This window comes from Triticum dicoccoides, chromosome 5B (genome assembly GCF_002162155.2).
Source record: "Triticum dicoccoides isolate Atlit2015 ecotype Zavitan chromosome 5B, WEW_v2.0, whole genome shotgun sequence".
Taxonomy (NCBI): Eukaryota; Viridiplantae; Streptophyta; class Magnoliopsida; order Poales; family Poaceae; genus Triticum; species Triticum dicoccoides.
This window is the reverse complement of record NC_041389.1, coordinates 622,406,281-622,414,415: the sequence shown is the minus strand read 5'-3', so window position 1 is coordinate 622,414,415 and position 8,135 is coordinate 622,406,281. Positions and strand designations below refer to the sequence as shown.

The following is an 8,135-nucleotide window of genomic DNA, read 5'->3' as shown; positions in this document are numbered from 1 at the left end:
GCCCAACTAGAATAGTTTTTTTCCCCGGGAAACTAATCTGATAACATGTGTCGGATCAAGACCCCTCTCTCTCACACATGAAAGCGAAACAGCCGTGCAGGACAAAATTTCGTTTTACACACAAAATAATTAGCATCTATGTCATGCTGCAGCATATCCTCTGTTCCGATTCCGATGAAACCAAGGCAATACTACACCTACCACATTTGGCGCCACACGGACAAATTAAGGGGTTGTTTGGTTCCCAGCCACAGTTTGACAAGTTAAAATTTGGCAGCCACAGTTTATCAAGTATGTGTTTGGTTTTTGCCACACTTTGACTTGCCACACTTTATTGTCTTTATAGCCCACCTGTCAAAGTGACATTTTTTTTATCATATTTTGCCAAAGTTTGGCGTCTAATTTTTTAGCCACACTTGTGTGGCTTGTCATACTTGTGTGGCTAGTCACACTTTAACTTGGCCACACTAGTCTCCAACCAAACAGACCCTTAGGCCAGCTGCTGCCGCTGCCTCCGGTCAGGGACAAGATGGGCTCGAGTGCCAACGGTGATTACGACGTATACATACTAGTACGTACTAGTACCTGATTACTGAGCTCTGTCCCTATATATACATGCAAAGCCAGAGCTAGAAGCACAACACACAAGCTGCATCCATCCCATCACAGGACCCTTCCCCTTCAGCAACAAGCCAGTCATCTCGCTAGCTTTGCTACTTACTCAGTCAGTGATCGATGGCGTCCAAGCAGATGCTCGTCGCCGTGTTCGCCGCGGCCGCCCTCGCCGTGGCCTTCCTCCCGGGGCTCGCGGTCGCCACGGAGCACATGGTCGGCGACGACAAGGGCTGGACCCTCAATTTCAACTAAACGGCCTGGGCCGAGACCAAACAGTTCGTCGTCGGCGACACGCTAGGTAATTACATACCTCCATTAAATTAATCCTTTCCGGCCAGGCGTACGCTTGATCGCTCCATTTTCTTTGCGACGCGGAACTAATTTCATGCGAACTGTATCGATCGCAGTGTTCAAGTACAACAGCCCCGCCCACAATCTGGTGGAGGTGGGCGGGCCGGACTTCCTCTCGTGCACCAAGCCGGCCAACGCCGTCGTCTTGACTACCGGCGAGGACCGGGTCACGCTCGACAAGGCCGGACGCAAGTGGTTATTCTGCGCCGTCGGCCAGCACTGCCAGAACGGCATGAAGCTCAAGATCACCATCCTCGAGACCGCCCCGCCGACTCCCCAGCCAGCCCCGACCAACCCTGCCGGCAAGCTGCAGGCGCGCTTCGGTGAGGCAGCTGCCGCGGTCACGGCGGTCGCCATGGCCGTGCTCCTGCTCTAGGCCACCACAGTCCCACTCCATCCTCTTTACACATAGCTAGCTCAGCGATCGAGTGTTGCGTTGTGTGTTGGTTTTTGTGTGCGGTCGATCGTGCTGTTATTTTTTACGTTACAACGTTGTGCATTTGTGCCCCTCAAATTTTATTCAATCAAAGATATGTTTCATTTTTCTAGTAAATATATTAGTTTCATTTGGTTATTAATAAAGTTTATCAGTGCGCTTAGAACTTATTTAAAGAACATGCAAGTGAGATCAGATAACTCTCCAGAAAAAGATAATTGTCCACAAAGGTTAACTCAATCCCGTGTGATATATCTCCTCCGTTCTACATTGTGGTGCATATAAAAAAAGTCAAAATTCACAAACTTTGACTAAGTTTATAGAAATAATTATATGTATCTAAAACACCAATATAAAATATGTCTTTTTTGGCGTGAAATCTTCCGATCTATTCTTCATTTTGCGGGGATCTCCCGATCTATTCATCTTAATAAAAAATATATTTAGGTCCATAGACCATCTAGCGACGATTAAAAGCACTGAAGCAAGCCGGAGGCGCATCGCCATCCTCGCTAGAGTCGAGAAACAGTTGTGTAGTAGACAGTCGGAAAGCCGTCATGCTAAGGCTACATAGGACCATCACACTAGAACAATAACTGCTGCTGATGAAGAATAACATAGATCGGAAGGATCCAAACACAGATGAACATAAACGAACGATGACCAGATCCGAGCAAATCCACCAAAGATAGATCCTGCCGGAGACACACATCCACACGTCCACCGACGTTGCTAGATGAACCACCGGGACGGGGGTTAGGCGGGGAGAACTTTGTTCCACCTTCCGGGAGCCACCGCCGTCTTGCCTTCCTGAGCAGGATACAAACCCTAACAAAAATAAAAGAAACATATAAAAATGGAGCCCTCCCTACGACAAGGGCCGAGATCCACCGCGTCCCGATGGGTCTAAGGCCATGGACCGCCGACGGGAGGCAAGGAACCCTAAACGTCTTTTGGGGAGGAGACGCATGATATGCATTTGGTATTTATGTACATATATGTTTCCTTGGTCAAAGTTACAAACATATAACTTTGAAAAAGTCTTATTTCAAATAGAGTGGCATGTGTCCGCCAATTGTCCTACCCAAAAAGAACTGGCCTAAAATTACACAAATTGGAGGAATGCATCTTTCACCCTCATCGAATCCTTCCAAAAATGGCAATCAGGTTTTACTCTAACCAAAGTGAGAGATTTCTGGGTTATACAAATAAAAGTGATTGTAAAATCCCATTCCGAGGAGGCACTGATGTTCGTTGTGTTCTTCCACTCTCCCTGATCATTTCCTCTCCTTGTACCAATCTTCTGTGCCTCGGGTACTGGTGAGTGTTGGGATATGAGATAGAGATAAGGGACAAATAGGTGTACAAATACATAAAGTAAAATCATAATGTGAATCCCGTCCTTCGCATACACAAGCTACAAGGCTACTCCGAAGCCCTTAGCTCGAGGGATTATCCATACATCACAATCGAATCACGAGCAGATTACATTGAACGAAGCACCGGGATAATAGAGAACGATAACTGGAATGATGGCCTCCGGTGAAAAGAAACGGGAAAACAGCTCCTGACATACTCCGGATGGGTAAGAAAAGAATATCTGACAAATGGAATAATTGAGAGGATAATATGAAGGTAGAACCACGAATCTTCGGGAGGACGGACAAGGTTTAAAGGAAAACTCTTCTGCGATCTTCAAATGACGATGAGAAACACCACCAAAATTACTGAGATACTCCGGTAGAATGAAAACGAAGGGGTTTGAGCCAACAATGAAAAGAATTTAAACGGGATCTTGAAAAGGCATCTGACTGATGAAATTCATTCTTACGTCAGACTCAGAAAAGAATTTGATAATAACTCCGAGGAAATTCGAGGAGTCAGGTAAGATCCTGGGAAAAGACCTGTGGGCTAGGGCCCACTAAAATAGAACACCATTGGAAAAGGGATGTTGAATAGATAGATGATGCACCGGAACAATTGAAATATTTGAATGAGGTGACAACCTCGAATTAATTCGGACACAAACAAATCTCCTAAGATGTCTTCTGAACTCCGGAATGATAAACTGGCGAAAGGCGAACGAGCAGGGAAAACACTTGAGCTACGGAAAAGAATATGATCAACACCGAAAAACATGAATTGAGTCCACCGGATAAGAAAAAGAGCTAAAGAATGTCAAACAAAAGAGAATTCACTGGTTGAAATGATTTACGAAAGACTAAAGAGGTTCCACACGAATGAAATTGATGCTCGAAAGAGACTCAGGCTCCGGGAAGAAAAAGGATGGGAGGGCGGGAAAACAAAGACAACTTGGGAGGGGGAACCGACCAATAACTTGAAGAGAAGACACCGGTTGAAATCATTGAGGAAAGAAAGCAAAGACTTCACAGGAGTAGGATGTATACTCGATTACGGACTCCGGTTCCGAGAAGAAGAACAGGGAGGGTGGGTGGGAAAAGAAAACAACTAAGGACAGAGAAATAACTTCGTTCAGAGCAAACTGAGGATTGAACTTGCGAAGACGAAGAGGCTCGAAACAACTTGACGAGAAATGCACCGGATGAAAAGAGGGGAGAACCAACGATCGGAAAACCAACTGCGTGAACCTAAAATAAATTTGAAGGGGAAGAGGAGTAATTTAAAACACCTACGTCAAGATTCCTCACCAGAGCGACGAAGGGGCTGAGGAGTAAAAATAATTCCTACTCTCCGATATAACTAGACTCCGAAAACAGTTTTGTTCTAGACTCAACAACGGCCAAACTACACGATCAATGAAGAGGGGCTCCTAAGGTCGGTCGAGGCTCTGATACCAACTTGTCACGCCCAATATGCGACCCTATCCAAAAGGAACTCGAAGGTCCCACCAAAGATAGACCCGCATATTGAAACGCTTTTGCAAGGTGGATATCATTACATCAACATTACATAATATATGAGGATACATACAAGAGGCATACAATGCCACACGAATACAACATCACAATAAATAAGAGCATCATCCGACTACGGATGAAACACAAACAGAAACTCAAACGACATCCATCCTGCTAGCCCAGGCTGCCGACCTTGAACCTATCCCCTGATCGAAGAAGAAGCAGAAGAAGAACTCCAATACAAGCAAACATCGATCCCGCGTCATGGTCATCGCATAACCTGTACCTACAACTGTTGTTGTAGTAATCTGTGAGCCACGAGGACTCAGCAATCCCATTACCAAGGGTATCAAGACTAGCAAAGCTTAATGGGTAAAGGAATGGATAAGTGGTGAGGTAGCAGCAGCGACTAAGCATGTATGGTGGCTAGCATATGCAAATAAGAGCGAGAAGAGAGCAAGCGGAACGGTCGTGAAACTAGCAATGATCAAGAAGTGATCCTGAACTCCTACTTACGTCAAACATAACCCAGAAACCGTGTTCACTTCCCGGACTCCGCCGAGAAGAGACCATCACGGTTACACACGCGGTTGATGCGTTTTAATTTGGATCTGGTGTCAAGTTATCTACAATCGGACATTAACAAATTCCCATCTGCCTATAACCGCAGGCACGGCTTTTGAAAGATTATGCCCTGCAGGGGTGTCCCAACTTAGCCCATGATAAGCTCTCGCGATCAACGAAGGATATACCTTCTCCCAGGAAGACCCGATCAGACTCGGAATCCTGGTTTACAAGACATTTCGACAATGGTAAAACAAGACCAGCAAAGCCGCCCGATGCGCCGACAAATCCCGATAGGAGCTGCACATATCTCATTCTCAGGGCACACCGGATGGGTCAGCCTACGAGTAAAACCAGACCTCGAGTTGCCCCGAGGTGGCCCCGCAGTCTGCCCGGTTCGGACCAACACTTAGACAAGCACTGGCCCGGGGGGGGGGCTAAAATAAAGATGACCCTCGGGTTGGCCGACCCAAGGGAAAGGGATAGGTGGTGGTGAGGCAAATGGTAAAACCAAGGTTGGGCCTTGCTGGAGGAGTTTTATTCAAAGCGAACTGTCAAGGGGGTCCCATAAATCACCCGGCCGCGTAAGGAACGCAAAATCCGGGAACATAACACCGGTATGACGGAAACTAGGGCGGCAAGAGTGGAACAAAACACCAGGCAAAAGGCCGAGTCTTCCATCCTTTACCAAGTATATAGATGCATTAATAATATAAGAGATATTGTGATATCCCAACCAAAATCCTGTCCACCATGGAGAAATCTTCAACTTCACCTGCAACTAGCAACGCTATAAGAGGGCTGAGCAAAGCGGTAACATAGCCAAACAACGGTTTGCATAGGAAAGGTGTCAAAGGTTAGAGGTTCATGGCAATAGGGGAGGCTTGATAAACAGGTGATAGGTAGCGCAGCAAAGCGATAGAACGAAGCAACTAGCATAGCAATGATAGTAGTGAGATCCAGGGTAGCGGTCATCTTGCCTGAAATCCCGCAAGGAAGAAGAACAAGTCCATGAAGAAGATGAAGCCGCGAAGACGAACCAAGCGTAGACGAACGAATCCTCACGATCGCAACGAAACAGGAACTATCGAGAAGAAGCACACAACAAGGTAAACACACCACACATATACAAGACATGATGCACATGATGCAAGACAAGACTACATGAAGCTACTCATGGCAAGAGATGATGCAAACAAAAGCAACATATCAAGGCAAGTTTAAATGAGGGCGGGAAAAACATATAACAATTCCGGTAAGTCCTCATATGCAAATTTCGAAGTTGGTCCAGATCTGGATAAACCTTATGTTCAAGTTGTTAAACAGCAAGTTAAGATGCACCAAGATGATCTACACAAGATTCTAGTCAAATTACATATAAGGTTCATTTAGTTCGGAGCTACGGCCTAGAAGATATGAGCAAAACAAGTTAAACATGGCATTGATGCAAAATGCACCCAAACATCAAGCAAACACCTCAAAATAAGGATGCAACATGATAATATGAAACTACATGCAATTCTAAGCAAGTTTCATATAGAGCACACTCAAAACGGAGCAACGGTTCAACTCGCAAACACTATACAAGTTTAAAGGACAAGCTGTCCAAAACAGCAACTAGGCATATTGCAAGCATCAAAACAACATGCTACAGGACCTCAACAAGAAAACAAAAGGCATGGGCATGATGTACAGGTAAAGCATTACAAAACATGAACATGGAGCTATCTCCAGAAATCACTAGAACATCCTCAAACACACATGACAAGATTGCAAATAATAACAGTTCAGACTTTGCAGAAAATAACATCAGGTTGCAATGTTTAGAGCTATCAAACAACATGTTACAGGAACTTAACATGGCAAACAAAGGCATGGCATGAATCTACTAATTGCATAGATCAAAAGACCCTTACCGACCATAAGCCAAAAAGGATCAGAAAATATGATGGCACTAATGTAAACATGGCAAGTTATATTACAGATTCATACATGGCAGAAACAGAATTATGAAGGCATGTAGATGAACTTGTACCACTCACCACAGAGCAATATATAGCATGGCAAGGCAACCAACAGTAAGAAGGAATGTTTGTGAAGCTAAGCATGGCAAGAGAAAGTCCATAGGGTGCATGGATCACTAGCAAAACACATGGCAACAACTGAACTTAATGTTAACATGCTGACGGCAACATTATCAAGCAACTTTGGAGCAAGATATGAACAAGCTACAGCAAGCTATAAATGCAACCAGGGGCATGGATGGATAGATTATGACATGTAGAACAAAACACATATAGTGAACATCTCCAGATTATGTATGGAATGACTTGTAGAAGCATGTTTACATAGCATCACGAAATAACAGATTCAGCCTAGCAAAACAGCAACATCAAGTACCCTACTTAGCAAGCTCGATTCACTCACCACAAGTCATTGCATGACAAGATAAGCATAGCATCATCAAGAAGACATATTTATGAAACAATCCAAGGCAAAAACAAGTTCATAGCATGCAAGGATCAACTACAACAACCTTGGCAAAATTGAATAACATGTAAACAATCTGCCAGGAAACATTTTGAAGCAAAAGTAGAACACGAAAATGACATGCTAGACTACTCCATAAATGCAAAGAGGGGCATGAATGGATAGAGAACAACCATATGTTCAAAACACCCTTACTAAAGTATCTCAAAATATGCATGGATCTCTCTATAGCATCGTGTTTACATGGCATCAAAATAACAGCAGAACAGGGACTAAAATCAGCAACATCACGATGCGTAGTTTGCATGCTTGTGCTAGTCACCACATTGATCACAAAAATACATGGCATACACCACTGTAAAGATGGCATGGCATAGTTCAAAACACATGTAGACATCAACCTCATAGGATGCACACATCAATCATGGCAAGAATGACAAAAAAACATGTTCTGTTAACAGACAGCAGCCAACATCATGAAGCACTCTTGCAATGATGATTCAGGCATCTAGATGACCTCAAATGAATATGATGCAATGGAATGAAATGAAGTACTCATTGAGACGAACAATTTGACATATTACACGCACGAAATGGAGCTGCGGATGCAGAGATACGATGCGATGAAATGGCATGATTATGCAAAATATTCGGGGACTTAGTGAAAAACGGAAGGGGGGGAAGTCAACCTTGGATCAGATCTAGATCGGGATCCCGGCGCGGATGCCGAGGACGGCCGGAGCACGCCGGAGCTGGGCGGCGCGGCGGCCGGAGTTGGAGAGGCGGCGGGGCGCGGGGCG

General features: G+C 44.7%; 1 pseudogene; it reads left to right on the top strand.

The window, feature by feature from the left end:
• Positions 1-735: 735 nt before the first annotated feature.
• LOC119306913 lies at positions 736-1,342 on the top strand (annotated as a pseudogene).
• Positions 1,343-8,135: the final 6,793 nt, after the last annotated feature.